The sequence below is a fragment of the Pseudorasbora parva genome, chromosome 3, assembly GCF_024679245.1.
Source record: "Pseudorasbora parva isolate DD20220531a chromosome 3, ASM2467924v1, whole genome shotgun sequence".
NCBI classification, from domain to species: Eukaryota; Metazoa; Chordata; class Actinopteri; order Cypriniformes; family Gobionidae; genus Pseudorasbora; species Pseudorasbora parva.
In genome coordinates, this window is record NC_090174.1 from 22,059,057 (window position 1) to 22,080,421 (window position 21,365).

At 40.4% G+C, this 21,365-nt stretch overlaps 1 protein-coding gene across 5 annotated transcripts in view; it reads right to left on the reverse strand.

The window, feature by feature from the left end:
- apba1a (amyloid beta (A4) precursor protein-binding, family A, member 1a) overlaps positions 1-21,365 on the reverse strand; it is a 108,099-nt gene that overhangs the window by 64,598 nt on the left and 22,136 nt on the right. For 3 of the 5 annotated variants that reach the window (XM_067438145.1, XM_067438148.1, XM_067438144.1), the window contains exon 2: positions 6,448-6,644. The exons of the other annotated variants lie outside the window; for them this stretch is intronic. The gene's annotated coding sequence lies outside the window, so the exon portion shown is untranslated. The remainder of the gene's footprint in view (positions 1-6,447; positions 6,645-21,365) is intronic. 5 annotated transcript variants of the gene reach the window in all.

Genomic DNA, 21,365 nt, shown 5'->3' on the forward strand with positions numbered 1-21,365 from the left:
TTCCACATGTTTGGTGTGTCTCCCAGGTGGCTTGTGGCAAACTTTAAACGACACTTTTTATGGATATCTTTAAGAAATGTCTTTCTTCTTGACTCTCTTCCATAAAGGCCAGATTTGTGCAGTACACGACTGATTGTTGTCCTATGGACAGAGTCTCCCACCTCAGCTGTAGATCTCTGCAGTTGATCCAGAGTGATCATGGGCCTCTTGGCTGCATCTCTGATCAGTCTTCTCCTTGTATGAGCTGAAAGTTTAGAGGGACGGCCAGGTCTTGGTAGATTTGCAGTGGTCTGATACTCCTTCCATTTCAATATTATCACTGGCACAGTGCTCCTTGGGATGTTTAAATCTTTGGGAAATCTTTTTGTATCCAAATCGGGCTTTAAACTCTGCTCTCTGAGCTTTAAAAGGACCTCTGAGACTATCACAGTGCAGATGCATTTATACGGAGACTTGATTACACACAGGTGGATTCTATTAATCATCATTAGTCATTTCAACATTGGATCATTCAGAGATCCTCCCTGAACTTCTGGAGAGAGTTTGCTGCACTGAAAGTAAAGGGGCCAAATAATTTTGCACGCCCAAATTTTCAGTTTTTGATTTGTTAAAAAAATTTGAAATATCCAATAAATTTCGTTCCACTTCATGATTGTGTCCCACTTGTTGTTGATTCTTCACAAAAAATTACAGTTTTATATTTTTATGTTTGAAGCCTGAAATGTGGCAAAAGGTAGCAAAGTTCAAGGGGGCCGAATACTTTCGCAAGGCACTGTATTTATGCTCTAACAGCAACATTTCACACTAACTAAAATTTGAAAGATGGGATCGAGAAGAACAGGACCTTTAAGTTCCCTGTTTATGTCAGAAATGGTTGCTTGTGGAAAGCAGCACCTAGATGTATCCCTGCTGCTAATGTTACTGACTGTGGAATCACCCACTATTAGAGTCCATCGCTCGGCTGAGCTCTGAGTTAAGTGCCGCTGTCTGCTTGACCTTGTGTGCCAGTTAGCATCACTGTTAGCTGCGGACTGTGCAAATGTGCAAAATCACATTTGGGGATTTCTCACCCGCATTCATTAATGCTTCATATCAGTTTTCAAGATCTATAGGCGGTGGTAGGGGGGTAGAGGATGCTACTTTGGCAACTATTGATACTCGTGGCAATCTGATGTCTCGAGTGCCTTTAGGTCTCGCTCCCTGTTTGTGCCTTCAGTTAGTGTGTTGATCAGTTACGGCTTGTTTCTCTACACTCATTTTGGCCTGCTGAGGAGCACTAGATTCATGGGACTCACCAACTATATGCTGAGGGACGCTTCCATGACGAAGCTCTGTTGTGTGTTCAGTCTGGTTTTGTCTTTGTTTCAAGAAATGCAATCCTTTGTAGAAGGTACATTCTTCAGACAGAAGAGGCATTTTCTTTCTTATCGTTTTGAATGTAGGCAGCTGTGTTTTCCCTTCTCCAGAAAGCTGGAGCTGATGGCTGCTGTCGGTGGGAGGTTGGTTGGAAAAAATTTCCCTTTTGTAGCTTTCCAGTCACCAAAGTTTCCAGTTTTAGCGCTGATGTCAAGCTTTATCGTTCAAACACTGTGCTGATTTGCTGTAGTTAGGAGATAAAGCGATAGAGCAAAGTGTGGAACAGTAAGCAAGAACCTCCGAACAATCTTTATCGTTTCCTAATTAGTTTAACTTTTCCTAATTAGTTTAAATTTTAGTGAGCTACATGGTTAAGCCTTTGTTAATATAGCCTTCACTGTAATATCTGTCTCTAGCAAAATATAGCCTCCAGGACATATGGGCGTGAAATAAGTTATTCTTTTCAACACAAACTATTGCAAGACTGGAAGTGATTTTGTATTAAGCTTCCTCCAGCCTGGCTTGCTGTCCTCATGTGGTCGTGCCATTCTGTTCATTATCTACTCATCACTTCCACTACACCTTTTTTCACTCCTAAGATATCAAAGGTAGATCCATCAGATGTAAACCAAGATGAACAAATTCTTAGATGATGTAATAATAGCATATCAACTGACATGCAAGAAGAATATTACAGTATCTGTGAGAAAGTATGCCACAAATGAAAATATCACACTCACCAGTGTAGTTTTGAAAGCAGCTGAATTTCACAATACTAATCCAACACAGTGGTGACTGAAAATAGATCACTTTTTCATAGTCTCTCCTTGTCCACTTAATACAGTGGAATCTCAGATGACTCCAGTTATCTAATTTTCAATGTCAAATCTCAGACTTCACCAAACAGGCCATACACAAATGAATGTTATTCACATATGTCCCACCTCAAGATTAGACACTTCACCAAAAAAGACAAATCTCACATTATATATCACCTTCAAGGTTTTCCAAATTTACATGATTTACTTTCTTCAGTTAAACAAACACACACACACACACACACACACACACACACACACACACAGATTTTTTGAAAAATGTCCAGGGTCGCTCTTTTTCCAAGTGATTCTGCTTAAAGGAGCGGGAGCTTTCAAGTTTGAAAAAAGATGCAAACACATAAGGTACTATAATAATAAATAACTATTGAAACAGACTTCTGAAGCCGCCATACACTATAAGTTCACATATTTTTAGAATTTACTTTTTTTTGTTTAACTGAAGAAGCAAATGTCATATTAGAACATGAGGTTGAGTAAATAATGACATAATTTTTATTTTTAGGTGAATTAAAGATTTTCTTTTATACAATAAATAAAGTATAAAATACTTGGAAGTATTTGAAAATTCAGCCTGTGAAGAACCCTATCAAAGTTAAATCAAGAACATGCCCTACTTAAAATGTTAATTTCAACACTAGAGAATTCAGGAAACATTTCACAGGAAAAACAAACAAACAAACAAATCATGAATCTATGACACCTGCATTAAAGAGGCATCGGATTGACCCATGAGAGCTGATGTAGGGGTTTATATAGTGACAACAACCCCATTATGACAATAGTGTAGTCCATGCCTACTGCTTCTTCCTCTTCTCATTATTTATAATACACAAAGCGCAGCTGTTGCAAAGACAACAAATATTACCCAACCTTTAGCACTTGAAGCAGAATGAATATCACAAGGATTGCCGGAGGATAAGAGACAAATCCAGCCGCAGTCTGATAGAGCAGATTAATTCAAGGCTGCAAGAAATATTTCAATGGACACGTTTAAAAGCATGTGCTAAAATCAATCACAGCCTGGTTCTTTAACAGTTGCATGTATTACGGTCATTGCCATGGGCATATTGATTTTGTAAACATGGTTTAAAGTACGTGTTGGAAATTAAGAAAGTATTTCCATAAAAAGGTAGCCTGGATGCCAGACGAACTCAGCCCTGCCCACAACATTTGAGCTTGGGCAATTCGGTCTGGACTTGATCCATAGAGGAGTAACTAGGCCCGTGAAATGAAATTGAATGAACCAATGAAATTGCCAGGGCGGGCTTTAGACGATGATGGACATGAAACAATAATGTAATCATCCACGCCATCAAAGGCGCTTTGGGTTGAATTTGTTCTAATCCTAAACGGAGAACTTGTTCGTATATGCATTCATCTTCACTATTTCTCAGAAATGATGATCGTGTTGGTAAGTACTATGTGTATCCTTAAATTCTTTTTTTACAACACCGGCAAAGCCGCAAAGATCATTTGCACTCATTTTTTTCTTCTAACGATTATTCCAGTTTACGTGCAGACAGGGTTGCCAAGTTTTTACAACAAAACCCACCAACCACTAGCACAAAACAAGCCCAGTAGCTTTTGTGGGGGTTCTCCTGGACAGAAAAATGGAATTTGAGGGGTAAAATGTGTTATTTTGTTATTTTGGCAAGGTTGCCTGCTAAAATTCTCATTCCTGGGTCTATATATCACATAATTGAGGTCACTTTAACCCACGGACATGGAAAACAACCTGCGGAAAAAAACGCAGTCTTGGCAACACAGTGCAGTTGAGCTTTGTTGACATTTGACAACTAACGTTACACGTCACTCCATTGCTCTGATTGGTTGTAGGTCTATCCAATTGATGTCTTTCCTGGTTCGGTTAAAACAACCCATAAATCACAGCCCAATGGAGCAGTATCAGACTCATATTCTGACTAGAATCGAGTATGACGACATCAGGCTACATAAAAGGTGTATACTACTCAAGATTGGACTTAAATTTAGTAATTATAACCTGATTGTTGACACAATGGCAAGAATATTAATATAATGACCCAAAGTACCTGACAACAGTGAACAGAGGGAGAAATGAAACTGAATGCAGTTTTAAACATCTCTCCACACACAGACAGTACAAGAAAACATGTTAGATTAAGAGGGACATTATCTTCCATACACATTTACATTTACATTTAATCACTTAGCCGACCCTTTTATCCAAAGCGACTTACAAAAATGGGGAGAGCAATAGAAGCAACAAAACAGACAAGGCCAACAACCTGTAAGAGCTGTAAGAAATCTCAATTAATTAGCACATTATTTTTTTTTTATATAGCCATCAACAAAAACTCACGTACGCAAAATACAAAACACTGGATTTTGATAGCTATGATAACAACCCATTAGGACTAATGGGTCCTGCACACTGTGCGATTTTTCAAAATCCTTTGCGAATGTCCCTTGTCAGACTGTACGAACATGATCGCCATGTCACACTGTAAGATCTCAGTTGACATTATGTCAGACTGCACGATAGTGAAGGCGCGCTAAAAACGGACGCGCGCAAGAAAACTCACCCGGAGTTTTATATCATCAATGAATGACGCGTTCAGTGACAGTGAGCTGCATTACATGCGGGACTGAAATGCTGGCTACAAAGAAATCTCTAGTACTCGTTTTGGTCATAGTTTGTCTTGAAAAACGGAGATATTTGACTGTCGTCGTAGGAGAAGTCACACTGCAGGATTGTGTGCCAAATCTTCTGACACTGCCAGAATTTCGTCTGAGGTCAAATTTGATCGCAGCGCTCATTAATCGGCTGCCGGTGAGCATGTCAAACTAACGACCAAAGACGTCAGATTTTAGCCTAGAATCAGAGGAATCTTTTAGGATTTGCTAAATTTGTCCCAGACGGCCAAATCGTGGCCAAAATCGCACAGTGTGCACCCGGCTTAAGGCTGTTGCCCCAGCTATTGTCGTTAATGCAGATTCAGTGGCCCAATGGGTTGGTTTACACCTTTTTAATGCAAATTTTGGGATATTGCATAAAGAAATGCTTGATCGTAACGCCAAGATGTGCATACATTTAAAAAAATATGCATAAAAATCTTGATGGCAACAAGATTTTGTTCTCTTGAAAACACATGGGATGTAATCTTTATTTGCTTATGTTATATGCAATATTCCAATTTTGAGCATAAGTTAAATTGACAACTGTGGCAGTGAAGGAGAGTCATGCTCTGTTTCAAAACCTAGTGAGATGCCCAAGGAGATAGCATTTATAGGCATCATATGTGCACTCCAGGCCCAAAGGCTGATTCAGACTTAATTATGCTTCCTCCCAAGACACATTGCTTTAGCCAAATTCTAATGCAGCACCACATGTATCTCTTGTGGAGAAGGCAATCCTACAAGAGCTCAATGATGAAAAAAAATTCTAAGTTCAATTTAATTAAATTCTGAAAGTATTGTTAAAATAATTTAGTGTGATCTAAAATAAGTTGCGTGTTATTTATTAATTAGGATGTAACCAACCAGGATTGAATGTACCAATTAATTGTTTAGTGTATCAACTTGAAGTTAAATTTGGTATTTTCTTAACTACGTTTTGACAACTTGATAATAATATACCCAATTATGGATTTTTTTTTTTATAGAATAGACCATTTTAAAGTGAGAAAAAACAACAAATACCATAAAACAACAATTGCTAACTTATAAATAATTAAAAGATAAAATAAAGTAATAAAATAGCGTATTCTTTAATATAGTTTAGTGGGATATAAATGTGTAATTAAATATTTTATACAAATTGTGTGCTTTGTATTTTTTATGCTTAGAGCGTCACAACGTTAGCTTAGCAACATGCTAAAAACAAACTGAAATTGAAATCAATTGCAAGTTGAGTCTCCCCTGTACAGAGTGCCATTTGTGAGATTTTTACATGGAAACTACCTTCTGTGTGGAGTTGCTGGTCACGTACAGCGTTCCAAAATGGTCACTTGTGAGGTTTCATAATGTTCAGGGTGTAGAGATTTTTAGAAAAGAGCTTCAGTCTATTAGAGGATATTTTATAAACTGCGAGGAACAGATAGTCCATCTGTTAACTCTGCATTTTAAGCTCTTGAGTTTGAGTATAGTTTGAGTGAGATATGAGAATGTCCAAAGGGTGTGACAGAAAGAGCAATGCAGAGTTATGGAGGGAGATAAATAGCGATTGAGATATTGGATCTTTGTCAAATATATGACAAAATGAGACTCTCACCTCCCAGGCTCATCTATCTTCTATGGGCGAAGCAGTGCCAGTACCAGGGTAAAAAGGGACGTCAAGGTTGATGAGTTAGGGACCTTGCAGTTGTTCCTAATAATCAGGTTTGAGGCTCAGAATCACGATGCTGGGGGTGAAGGAAAAAACGGCTCAGCTCCAGATGGGTGCAGAGTCAGACAGTGCCAAACATGTCACTGCAAATACAGAAACAAAAATGTTAAATATAGATATTTATGTTTGAACATTTCAGTAAAAATATCTACAGGACTTTAAAACTAGATCAATATTTATAGAGGCAATATTTCCAATAGCAAATACGTTATTTTTCCGGTTTTGGTAAAATAAATGTCACATATTTTAGCATAAACCTCACAAAATAAAATAATTCAAAATGTTCATTGTAGTTAAAAATGTAAACTTAATTCAAAAAATATAAACTTCATTCACTGGGAAAAAAGCCTAAACTTACACAATTTACTTTCTTAAATAATATTTTTCTCTTGTTTCCAGTCCAGATATCTAAAACTTATTGAATATAGATGTTTTTACTAGAGAAGTAAAATTACATAAGATATTCTCATAAGATAGACAAGATATTTCTTGTTTTCTGGGGAACAGTTTAAGTAAGCAAAATTATTTGCCAATAGGGTAAGAAAAATGATCTTATTTCTGTGCGGGACAGAAACAATAATTCAAACAGAATATAGATTATTTTTCTTCCTCAATTGGCAGATATTTTTGTTTCAAGCTAAAACGTACTTAATTTTAACAAGAAAAAATATCATGTCATTTTATAGTCAATTCTTATATATTTGGACTGGAAACAAGACAAAAATACTAAATAAGAAAAGCATTTTTTTGTAGTGTACATATTTCAATTGACAAAATAAAATACAGAATAAATAATGTTCATCCAAACTTTTATGGCCAGTTTCACAGACAATGCTTAAGTTAGTCCCAGACTATAATGCATGTTTGATCTGTTTCAACTGAACGCAATTTGCACTGACATGTCTTAAAATATGTCAGTTCCATTGTTTTGTCTCAAGAGGCACATGAGTAGTATGTGTGTGTGTGTGTGTGTGTGTGTGTGTGTGTGTGTGTGTGTGTGTGTGTGTGTGTTTTAAGGTGTTTAAACAATATCCTAATTTAACCAAATCCAACTCCTAGCTTAATCTAAGCGGTGTCTTTGAAACCAAGCCGGTTTTAAAATCAGGTTGAGAAAAAAAAAAAAAAAAAAATGATGGTGTGTGTGGTGTTTGCTGTCAGGATACTATTGGGTGTTCTGGGTGGTTGCCAGGACATGGCTATGTGGTTGATGTCATAAGTAATTATTCATGTACTGCTACGTGATTTCTAGGCAGTAATTTATTAACCCTTGTCAAAAGAGTCAACCTACAAGACCCTGTATATGGCTTGTGTCAATCTATAGGACTTCATCATCTGCCAGGTGAAAGTCTGATCTTTCAGATTAGCAATACAATTTGAGGGATTATTCATGCCTGTAGCACAAACAGTGCAGGAGTGTTAGGTTAGGATTTCAAAAACCTGAGCATTAGCAATTGATGCCTGCTTTAGCTCAACACTCAAAGCCCTTAATATGGCAAAGCAAATTTGCACTGCATCTCTCCATTTATTAATGATGCATGAGGCATAGTCACTAAGTAAAATTGAAAAACAAAAATAAATTAAATATCAGCTTGAAGCTCAAATGCGACTGTTGATCATGAAAACTGCAAAGCTGAACAGACGGGATGAAACTACATTTAAACCCACAACAACACCAAACTGTCAAGGCAATTAAGAATACTGGAGATAATAGGAGGAATCCCACAGACAGCTGCTTGCCACAATGTAAAATTCACTGACTCTAAATCCTGCTTTAGCTTATGGTACTTTAAGAAAGGTCACCAAATGTTTGAAAAGATAAATAAGGTTTTAAACAATTTTTAATATGTGTTTAAGTTTGCATTTCATTATTGATTATATATATTGCAGTGGTAAACATAAGAAAGCAGTCAAAAGCAGGTTGACCAATGTTTGTTTTGTCCCAAATACTTTATTTTTCAGGTCTATTAATACCAGCACTAATAAATGGCAATATAGTATGCTTAATTTTTCTTTTTAGTTGACCAGTCATTTACAGTAACCCTTAAACGCATAGCTCACAGGACGTCATTCACTACCCTACTCATTCAGTTTTTCAAGTTAGACATCAACAGTCTTAATATTCCTCCATCAATTCATTATAAACAAGAAAAACTCTTTAAATGATAATGCCTGTTTTCCTGTTCATTTGTTGTAAAACATTTTTTTGAATAAGGTCGCTAATGACCCAATGAGAATATATTTGAGATCCTGAATATGATCCAGATGCTGAATGTTCTGGGAAACGAGCTCTGACGAGGACACTCAGTGATGATTGTATAAAACATCTGCTCAAACTGAACCCTTCCAAGCTCCAAAAGGAACAAAATATGCTTTATTATTATTATTCTGTGATTGTTACTCTAATATCGGGAGGGTTTTATATTATCACGACAGGTAGAGATCCATCTAGATATACTAGTGTAGCTGTATAGATGCTATTAGTTATAGATCCGGGTCGCTGATGACCTGAATATGTAATAATGATTGGCAAAACATTCATGCAATAATAAATGTTTTTAATAAAAACTGTGTTCTATACTGATCATCCCACTGTTTACAAAAACACTACTGCTAATACTATTATTTTCACTGTGGGGTCATGTAGGGGATAAACGCATGGCTTGTGATCATAAAGTTGCAAGAAAGAAGCCATGAGTAAATCATCACTGAGGCCATGAGGAAGCCACTTAACCCTAGGCAGCTCTAGGGTTTTTGTCCCTGTAACAAGAGCACTGGAAGTCACTTTGGATTAAAGCATCTCATAAATGACAGCGTGCTGGTTAAGTGAACACTATAAAACATGTGGCATATATTTTGACTAGACTCTATAAAGACAATGACTTTCAAATTTAAACCCACCCTAGGAAATGTTCACTGGTGTAAAAATATGCAGCCTGGCATATGCATCCTTCTCATGTTTTCACATTCGCTACAGCCCTTCTGCTGCTGAACGTTACACACATTCATCCGGCATATAGTCCTCCTTCTAGGCTATTGCCAGTATGTAGGCCACAGGCTCCATCATATCTGTCCTAAGCTGACAGTGGCAGTTAAATTTGTGTTATATGAAAGCCTCTCCCAGGCCTTTTTCATTCACCAGTTAACAGAACTTCTACCCCGGGGTGTACGATGCGTGTGTGCATGTATGCGTACGTATGAGTGATGGATGCATTCATGTTTCCTTTCACTATCTGTTCATGTCCAGCACTTGATTTGGGGGAATTGTGCCCCATCACTTTACTCAGCCACCAGACAAATAGAGAGAGAGAAAAAAAAATCCTAAAGAAAATGACATTCAAGATGATTAAAAGTGTTTTCTTATTTCATCTACTGAACAAGACAGCATAATTGAATGCATGACTAAAGGAGGCTTCACCTCACATACACTCATGATAAAAAGCCACTGTCTACATATATTAATGCAACTATTTGTACTATCACCTCTCTTTTGAACAGAATGTATTACCACATTCTAATTGTCTAGAGGGCATTTCATCTACAGGAGCATTCATCTACATTCAATTCAGTCTAATGCGTACTGTATAGTCCCTCTCTCTCTTGCTCTTGCTATATTATATATAGTTAAATAGTGACGTACATGTTTTTTTCACAGACATACTGTACAGACATACTGTCTTGTATAATATATTTGACTATAGCAGAAAAAAATCTGATTAAAATTGTACCTTTTCTGGACAATCTATTTTGTTTTATGTGCCATTTAGTAGCAAGTGATCCCACAATATTAGACAAGCTTAAAAAATTTTAAGTAATGGAGTGAACAGAACAGAACAGAAAACATAAAAGCATTGAATAGGTTGTATTGAATCTGGGTCAGAATTTCTGCCACTCTAAAAGTAATAAGCACTGACTATTTAACAGACATAATTCACAACATATATTTCTGCTAATGGATGTTTAATTTACTTGCTAGGTCCCAATTAATCACATCATTGTTTCCAGGCGGACTGATAAAAAAAAGCCACGCACTTATTTCGGGAAGTGAGAAATGTCAGCCAATCAGATTAGAGCAGATCAAGAAAGTACTTTCCAGTTTTTTTGTGTGAAAATGCATCAGATGGTCAGTGAATGCACTGTGGGCGATCCGTGGGCATGTCGTCTTGGACTAAAAACATCTATGAATAGGTCTTGCAGTAGGCAGAGGGAGAAAGTCAGACCGTCAGACATCTTTTCTCTTGATTGTTCAACCGTATCGAATTGAGAGGAGGAGCAAACGCTATCTTTAACCCATATTCAACGATATAGAAAGGACTTAGCAAATTCTCTTTTTTTTCTATCCGTAACAACACAAGCTGACAGAAAATGACACCTACAGTATATAATCGCAGTAAGACAAGGCTGCATACATACTCTCAGAAAAAAGGTACAGTGCTGTCACTGGGGAGGTACCCTAAGGTACAAAAGTGAAAAGGCACATCTTTGTACCTTACTATCCCCTAAATGGTACATATTAGTACCTTAAAAGGTACATATCAGTAGTTTAATAGTGTGAATAAGTACCTTAAAAGGTACATAGTAGTACCTTAAACTAAAGTAGTACATATTAGTACCTTTTCGGTTTTGTACCTTAGGGTACTGCCCCAATGACAGCAATGTACCTTTTTTTCTAACAGTGGCATCTGCATTATCTTGTTGGCTTTCTGAGGTTTAAAGCGACAGCGCTTTACTGGACTCCAGATCAATCTTATTATGTTAATTTTGTGAGATTACATGTTATTAGTCACTAACAGTACCACCAGATGATGTTAAAGAAACAGTTGAAATTTAAACATTTCTTCTTTAATGTTCCACAGAAGAAAGAAAGTCAAACAAGTTTGTAAATTATGCCAAAGATCTGAAGCATACTCAAAATACACAGAAAAAACTCTTGCATATAAAAGAAATCTGGCCAACTGATTTGAAAGATAGAGCAATGATACAAGTTCAGAGCATTTTTTCCCCCCTGCAAAACGAAAAAGTTATTAGTACGATTTAAAAATGTTTTAATAAAAATCGATAAAACAAGGGCAGGAACCCATGTGTCTCAGCTGAGCATGAGTTCTGCAGTATGTTTGGCGAGAGAGAGAGAGGGTGAGAGACGAGAGAGACGTGGGTGGTCACATCGGTCTGTAATTACTCCCTCTGGAGCTGCAGGTGAAGAGAGATGACCTTTCCACAAGCTAAAAGCACAGTGCGCACAAATCACCTGACAACACGTGCAGGAGTCTGGGCTATCACGTGACCTTTCTAACAATGAACAGATGCTACTCAGACTGTAGCACAATGCATGTTACTGAAGAATTTACTGACAATTCAATGCCTAGTTTTGATCACTTTATTAAAAGTGGTGGCTGTGTGCCGTGTGTAAAGTAAAATAAAAATAGTCTTAGCCTCCTGCTGACTAGTTTCCTGCCCTTCCCAACCCGTTTATACGTTTATTTTTTCCGGTCTATGGTTTACACACACATAGATGATTCAACGAAAGGCAACACTAATCATGTCACCGACGAATTGGGTTCACTTCTGGGAGCCCCTATCAGCTTCGAGTGTATAAAGAACGAGCCAATTGGCGTGTGAGATTCACATCTCGCACTCCACCCCGCAGTGTTGCTATAAATAAGGAAGAGGATGCAGTGCACATTTGTCATTCACTTCGGTGCCGAACAGGTGTTGTGAAGACTGTTCCTGCAAAGCAGAGAGAAGAGAGAGGAGAAGCTTGGAGTGCTGAGAATGAAAGCATGACAGTGGTGATCCCAATCTCACACTGAGAAAAAAAACTGCTGTTTTTGCCGCAGTGGGAACATGAACTATCTCAGCATTGAGGTCGAGACTCACGTACCGTCAGGAAGAGGGAGTCTCCTTATCCATGCTCCAATCTAGAACTATTCCTGCTGGACAGCAGAATAGAGCTACTTCGGCGAATAGCTAGGGTGACCTAAGGATAACGGTTAGGGCTACCCCACCGAGGCAAACTCTGTGGGATCCTAATCTCTCTGAAGTGCTGCAGCTGGTTGAGTTACCAAAAGAGCGCGCTGCCCCCTCTTATGGGCATCCAGTGGTGACTCTCGGGGGTCCAGCAGATGTCAATTGTTGGTTTCTTAGAACGGTCTGAGCTGGTTCTCAGCGCCCCCAACCCAGTGCCTTTCTTCCCGGAATTGCATGAAGAACTCACTAAGTCATGAACATTGCCAGCCAAGGGGTACAAGGAGATCCGTTGGGATCTGGGAAAAGAGCAAACTCTCCACCATGCAGAGGATACTTTCTCTCGGTATGGATCTGGACTCGGTCAATCTGACAGCGCACCTCACAGAGGAGCGCGTCCAGTTGGTGTTGAACTGCTTGAAGTCATTCAAATGCAGAACAGCGGTCCCATTGAATCATTTTCAGAAGCTCCTGGGTTCCCCTAAAAACAGCTGTCCAGGCATGCTGTGGTCTCCACGGATGCTTCTACCACCGGCTGAGGGGCCACATACAACAGGCTTGTAGTTTCCGGTCTGTGGATAAGGCCTCAACCACAATAGCACATCAACTGCCTCGAGGTGTTAGCAGTATGTCTTGCGCTGGGCCGCCTCAAGGGGCCGCTACGAGGCAAACATTCTGGTCTGTACAGACAGCACTGAGACCATTGCGTACATCAACAAACAAAGTGATAACCACACGTCATAACCACATTCCGGGCCTGCTCAATTGTGCACCGGACAAGCTCTCAGGATAGCCAGTGCTCCCAGTAAAGTGTAGACTCCATCCCCAAATGGTCCATCTGATCTGGATACGCATCGGGACCACACAGATAGATCTGTTGGTCACTCCGGACACGTCGCACTGCCAGTTGTTTTCCTCCCTGACCGATGGGACCCTCAGCATGGATGCACTGGCACACAGCTGGTCCCTGGGGCCTACGCAACAAAGTCCTGCAAGGGTCCGATTTTGTAAATCCGCACCCGCCCGTCCACGCTGTGCATTAAACTGCATCCGACCCGTTTTCCGACATGGAGCACTAATTAAAATCCGCACCCGACTCGACCCGCTTAAAATAGAATCGACACCCAACCCGCACCCGAAATAAAATCGGTTTAGCATATAACATTATATAGGCCTACACATTTATTGCCAGGTCATACAAAAGTAATTACAGCACCGCACCACATCTTTAAAATTTGAACATATTTTAAATGAGTGTAGCCTATGCACACCGGTGGCGGCATTCAGCGACTTTATGAACTTTATGAGAGTTTATGAATGCAATGTCTAATAATCAGATGCGTTCAGATTAGCCAGAGTTTTGTTCAGAGCGCGCTCTCACTCACGGTAATCTCTACTCAAAGCAGAGATGGACGTCCAATGTACGCAGGAGATCAGCATACGGTTGAATGTTTTTGTTCTAGCCTATTTCAGCAGCGAAAATAGTTAACTAACACTGTACCATAGCGCATCTGATCTTTGCATAAATTTGGCTTGACGTTTGAGATGCGCAAATTTAAGGACAGTCTCTAAAGTTGGATGTTTTTCACCTGTTTCAGCAAAATTTGCAGGTCGACTCATCAGGTACCCTAACCCGTGCAGGACTCTGATATGCAAGTATGCGTTTCCCCCAGTGAGACTTCTAGCATAGACTCTATGCAAAGTCAGGGCGCTTCTCATGAAGGACCTCCTTGGCCCATTCCTCTGAGAAAGGACCTTCTGACGGTTTTTAGACAGTTGAATATAACTTTCCAAAAAGTCCAGTACAAACGTCAAGGGCACCTGTCCATTGCTTGGCTACAAGAACAGTCCTCTGTAGGCTAGACCATCTCATTTAACAGCGCTCAGTCCGAACTTCATGGCCTTCGAAGTTGTGACCTTTGAAGTCCAAGTCCTTCGAGGATGCAGCCTTTAAACTGGGACACAGCTAAAGAGTGACTATGAGGTCACTAAGGAAGTTAGAATAGTTTTTTCTTCCTTATTTTGATGTCTATCAGAGTGAAATGGCTCGAACAAGAAAAATATATAAGGCGAGACTTGATTTTGTCCATGTAGATGTAATTGGATGGTTGTGGTTTGCTATTGCTGTAATCTCATGTGAGTAACAGGTTGCCCTGGTAAAGGTATGTAATAATTAAATGTAAAATGTCTTCACTGTATAAATGAAAAATAACTAACATAATTAATTAACTAACAGATTTTATCTTTGTTAAAATTGCAAAAGTAATTTTCTTTTGTAGTATGATCACTATTGGCAACACAAACAGCTGCAGGTATATTAAGCTAATGCCACGTTAAGACAAATGCAAGGACCTAATATAAATGACACGCATTTGATTTCCTTTTCAATTGTTTACAACACATAACAGACTGTGCATAGAAGGATACTCCCCAAGATGGGTAATTTTTGTCAGGGTTCTGTCAATTCTGTTTAGCATATTCTTGGGTTTGTGACAGAACTCTGACACTCCAAGTTTGGTCTTGTTTTTGTGTAAGCACATGGCTGGTTTTGTCTTTGTTGGCCATGTGCTTGTTTCTGTCCTTCGGATGAGACCTTAAACCGAGGTCCTGACTCTCTGTGGTCATTAAAAATCCCATGGCACTTCTCATAAAAAGAGTAGGGGTGTAACCCCGGTGTCCTGGCAAAATTCCCTCCATTGGTCCTTACCAATCATGGGCTCCTAATAATCCCAATCCACTGAATTGGCTCTATCACCCTCTCTCCTATCCAACTAATCGCTGGTGTGTAGTGAGCGCACTGTAGTGAGTTGTACTGTGGCTGCTGTCACATCATCCAAGGGGATGCTGCACACTGGTGGTGGTGGAGGAGAGACCCCTTACATGAGTGTAAAGCGCTTTGGGTGTGCAGTAGTACATATAAAAGTGCTATAAAAAGGCCTCATTCATTCATTCATTCATCTGGACCAGACCCCTCTTGTTACCTGATTATTGATTAATTTGCCCCACCTTTTCTCCCTCATCACCTGCCTTGTTTGTTTCCTATGCATTCTCCTAGTGTTTGCAGTTTTGTGCTAGATCTTTGTCTCCTGTTCCTTCCTGTGCCGTCCATGCGCCTGGCCCTACCCACGCTGCCAAGATGTCTTGCTTTGCCAGAGCTTTGCCAGAGCTGCCCAAGTGCATTGCCCTGCCATGGCCAGCCTCTGTAAAGCGTCCAGTGAAGGCTCCAGCCCATAACCAGCGTCAAGTGAGGGCTCCAGCCTGCAACCAAAGAGGGCTCAAGCCCGCGGACAGAGCCCAGAGAGGCTTCAAGCCCACGACCAGAGCCCAGAGAGGCTTCAAGCCCACGAACCAGAGCCCAGAGAGGGCTCAGCCTGCGACCAGAGCCCAGAGAGGTCTCAAGCCTGCGACCAGAGCCCAGAGAGGGCTTAAGCCAGCGACCAGAGAAGCATGAAGTCCACGACCAGAGCCCAGAGAGGCTTTAATCCCGCAACCAGAGTCCATAGATGGCTTAAGCCCGCGACCAGAGCCCAGAGCCCAGTGAGGGCTTCAGCCTGCGACCAGAACCAAGAGAGGGCTCAAGCCTGCGACCAGAGCCCAGAGAGGGCTCAAGCCTGCGACCAGAACCCAAAGAGGCCTGAAGTCCACGACCAGAGCCCAGAGAGTGCTCAAGCCCGTGACCAGAGCCCAGTAATGGGCTCCAGCCTGCGACCAGAGCCCAAAGAGGCATTAAGTCTGCGACCAGAGCCCAGAGAGTGCTCAAGCCCGTGACCAGAGCCCAGTAAAGGGCTCCAGCCTGCGACCAGAGCCCAAAGAGGCATTAAGTCTACGACCAGAGCCCAGAGAGGGCTCAAGCCCGCGACCGGAGCCCAGAGAGGGCTCAAGCCTGCGACCAGAACCCAAAGAGGCCTGAAGTCCACGACCAGAGCCCAGAGAGTGCTCAAGCCCGTGACCAGAGCCCAGAGAGGGCTCAAGCCTGCGACCAGAACCCAAAGAGGCCTGAAGTCCGCGACCAGAGCCCAGAGAGTGCTCAAGCCCGTGACCAGAGCCCAGTAAAGGGCTCCAGCCTGCGACCAGAGCCCAGTAAAGGGCTCCAGCCTGCGACCAGAGCCCAGAGAGGGCTCAAGCCAGCGACCAAAGCCCAGAGAAGCATGAAGTCCACGCCCAGAGAGGCTTTAATCCCGCAACCAGAGTCCATAGAAGGCTTAAGCCCGCGACCAGAGCCCAGAGCCCAGTGAGGGCTTCAGCCTGCGACCAGAACCAAGAGAGGGCTCAAGCCTGCGACCAGAGCCCAGAGAGGGCTCAAGCCTGCGACCAGAACCCAAAGAGGCCTGAAGTCCACGACCAGAGCCCAGAGAGTGCTCAAGCCCGTGACCAGAGCCCAGTAAAGGGCTCCAGCCTGCGACCAGAGCCCAAAGAGGCATTAAGTCTGCGACCAGAGCCCAGAGAGGGCTCAAGCCCGCGACCGGAGCCCAGAGAGGGCTCAAACCCGCAACCAGAGCCCAGTGAGGGCTCTAGCCTGCGACCAAAGCCCAAAGAGGCATTAAGTCTGCGACCGGAGCCTAGAGAGGGCTCAAGCCTGCAACTAGAGTCCAGAGAGGGCTCATGCCCGCGACCAGAGCCCAGAGAGGCATGAAGTCCATGAACAGAGCCCAGAGAGGGCTCAAGCCTGCGACAAGAGTCAAGAGAGGCCTCTAGTCCATGACCAGATTTCACAGAGGTTTCAAGCCTGTGATCCGGGTCTAGAGAGTCACCATGGCTTCCTGATCAGCCAGCCCCAGTCAAGCATCCTGACCCACCCTGGCTTCCTGCTAGGGATGCGGACCCGCCCGATCCACCCTGGACTTCTGTCAGGATTCCAGAGCCACCGATGTCTGCTTGGTTCGCCCCTCCCGTCCCGCCCTGGTCATCTACTAGGAGTCTTTTGGCCAGACTCGCCCTGGTGCCTGCCTCCCTCCCTGTTGCCTTCCTACCAGTTTGGTTTTCCCTCTTGTTGGCGTTTGTTTTTGTTTTTGTTTTATTTTATTTTATAAATCATCATATTTATGATGCAATTGAGTCCTCGCTCCATTTTATTGTACCCTACCATGACAATTTTGACTTAATTTTGCATGCACATGTCCATTTAAGCTCAAAAGAAAACTAAAGGGATACTTCACCGCTTTTTCATAATAATAATAATTATAATTATGTTATTCTCTTAACTAAAACAAGTTGATACATACCTCTCGTCTCAGTGCATGCACTTAATCGCTCTGACGCGCCGTGACGATCTGATAGCATTTAGCTTAGCCCACTAAGTACAGTTCATTCACTATGGTACCAAACAGAGATCAAGTTAGAAATGACGAAACACCGCCACATTTTTCCTATCTAAATACAGAAACACGAATAGTTGAACGATCAAGTATGGTGACATAAAATAAAACATGGCGCTTTTCCAAGCGGATTAAAAAGGAGAACTATAATGTATAGCAGAATAGCACTTCTGAGAGTACTTTGACTCGGCGGAGTAAAAAGTCACGCCTGAAAAATCCTCCCTCACATCTCCCCCTCCCTTTCTCATTTCTGTCAATGGGGGGGAGAGGGAGATGTGAGGGAGGATGTTTCAGCCGGGACTTTTTACTGCGCCGAGTTAAATATCAAACATAGTTAAATATGAAAAAGCGGTGAAGTATCCCTTTAAGCGAAAATACCTGTGAGCTGTTTTCTGTGAAGCTAGTCCTCTTGTTCTTGATGTCTGACTCAGTCGGCCAGTACAGATCACTGATCAACTACGATACGATCCTTATACTTCACATCGCACATCCTACGATGTGACAATCACGGATGCGCACATTACGATATCGATGCTAAAACAATATATATTGTGCAGCCCTAATTTTAAACTTTTTTGAAAACAATGGTTACTCAAATATTCAATGAAAGTGATAAAAACAATTTATTACTCTTTACTTGGATACACCACGCATTTTAGTCATCAAACTAAACAATTTTTTGAAAATTATGCAAAAGTTGTTTAGTTTTTTTAAATCATATGAAACCAACATCAATACAAAGAGTAGCCTACATTTGCCACATGTATTTTAAAAGAGACTTAAAAAGATTTCTCCTTTTCCTGGGCCACCTATCACTCAAACATTAAATACTCTTTTTACAGGATTTTCCTGGAATGAAGCTACAGAGCATGTTTGTTTTGTTTGAAGCGGCAGGGGTTATCGTCTCAAGGCTCCCGGCATTAAGCTGCCTTACATTTCGCCGGGCTAATCTCTGCCAGAGGCTGGTTTAACTACCGCACATCCCTAAAATCTAGTGAGCACGGTCACCGAATCCCAGACAGAGCAGCTCTCATGTGGAGCGACCTTCAAGTGCTCATGAATTAACACAGCAGGCTTTATACACAAACTGATAAACATACCATAGTAGGAGCTTCATGCTCAACTCTGAGACAATGAATTGTAGATCGTGAGAACTTGGAGAGGCCGTGTAGCATCACAACAATGGAAAGTCCCATCTTTTGTGTAATTCGCACAATCCAACACTGTTAATCTCAAGGCTTTTGTAGGTTTTGGACAAAACATATACAACAATGTGCTTGTCAGCCGGCCTAAACTGAGATTAGTTTGCCAAACATTAGAGCAATTCTCTCGTGCAATGAGAATGACAACCAGAAAATGTGCCAAATGTACAATCAAAGTGAACAGCAACTAGATCATTCACACATCAGCCCCATCCTCCCTATCAGCCAAAGAAACAGAAGCAAAGCAGAGAAAGAGATTTTTTTCTTGAATAAACCAGGACACCTGTCCTCCCACAGGGCTTATAGCTTTATAATCTGCAGTGCGAATGCTGCACTGCTAATAATGCAGTAATATCACTGTCAGACAGCTTGATCACTGCTGCTATCTATCATTCGCATCCTTGAGTAAAGTATGACATACTGATTAAAGTAGACATGAAATTAAAAGCTAATTAAACTGTTGAGTCAAAACACTGCAATTAAGAAAAACAAATTAGCATTAAATGTGAGAACAATATTGGTAGTTATGTAACGTCTACAAGTATTACAAGAGTAGGATTGAATATGTACGCACTAGAATGATAAATGCAAGAGTAGAGCCTTTTTTTCTCATGTGGAAGGTCTATATTTCAGTCAATTACACAAATGCTTGTGTCTCAAAGCAGTTTTCCATGCGGGCTTCAAAGATCTAATTGAAAATGAGATTTTTTTCTCCAAACAAAAATGAATATGCATCATATTTGTAGAATAGCTTTTGGGTGAACAAATGAATACAATGAAACCACAATAAGATGCATTAGGCCTACTTCAATCATATATCAATGATGGTAGATGCGAAATGAAAGATGCACAAGTTTCACTTTAAATAGTCATAAGTTGTCATAGGTAAAAAAAAAGAATAAGAAAAAGAAAGAAAAAAAAAACAGAAAAGAAAAGAAAAGAAAAAAGTTATTTAATTCAGTTATTTAATTATCTGTAGGCTAGGCCAACAAAGTCATGAGTCATATTTCTGCACATTACCTATTCCACATTTTTACCTGTTTTTCCTTTAATAAAAAAATAATATATATATATATATATATATATATATATATATATATATATATATATATATGCTGAAAAACTAAAAACTAAAAAAAACATTACATAACCTCTCTCACATATTTTGTGGAAAATTATTTTATTTTTTTCAATCTCTTTTTTTTCAGGTTCCCCTTGTGACAACTTACGGCATAGAGTTTGACAATATGCCTTACTCGGGATCCCAAAATAAATCTGTGTTAAATTAACTCTGACTAAAATCTCCCCACCCTCATCCTGAGACACATTCTATAGACATCTATATCCCAGTAGAAAAAATTATCCAACAAAATAAATATCACAACACCAGCATTGCTGAATTTATAGAATAGATTGTGATATTAATGATTATTAATCATTTAGAAAAGCCCATTATGCATGGTCAGTTAAAGTCTCTGTTGCAGTTGTCCCTGTAAACTATTCTGTCAGCTTTGCTTTCTCTCTAGTAACACAGCTCAGAGGATTATGTCTATTTCATACTAGAATGACCCAGTCCTTCCTTCGCGCAGATTCCTAAAAAATAATTACAACTTCTAAAAATGTTGCCAAGCCTACAGAACAAGTCTAGATTGTTAAGCCAACCCGTAATTAAGCACTTCTCTTTCAGTCTGATTCTTTCTATTATTTTTTGCTGCAGTGCTTTATAGAACATTCATTATAATTCTATGCAAGTAAACTTGAATCTAATTATGGCCAAACCTCTTTTACAGCAGCCTCCATAAGTTAATGACTCCTTGATAAACAACAAAGGGAACAAACAAACCACTGCCAGATGGTGCTAAACAAGTGTAAAGAATGTTTTGGCTTGATAAAAGAAACCTTTTATCTTTGGCAATTAAAGTCATCACAAGAGGGGAAACTGAAAACTTCCATCCAGACCATTACCATTCGACAGTCCATAACAGCAGTTATTCCTTGCTCTTTGAACTTAGCAGAACTTGGGTGAACTGACCCTTTAACTAATTACTACTAATTTACTCACCCTCATGTTGGTTAAAACCTGTATGACTTGCTCATCTTCTGTGGAACATAAGATATAATATTCTGAACAATGTTTAACCCCCAACTTATGGGGTAGGGGCAACCTTCTATAACGCGAGTAAATCACTCACATATACAACTATATCTTCACCCTGGGTGGCTAAATAATGCATATTTTTAGCCATTGGCTAATAAATTCTCTGATTTTACTTGTCTCTGTGTGTTAGAGGCAAACTATAAGTTTAAAATCGAGAGGCATAACATT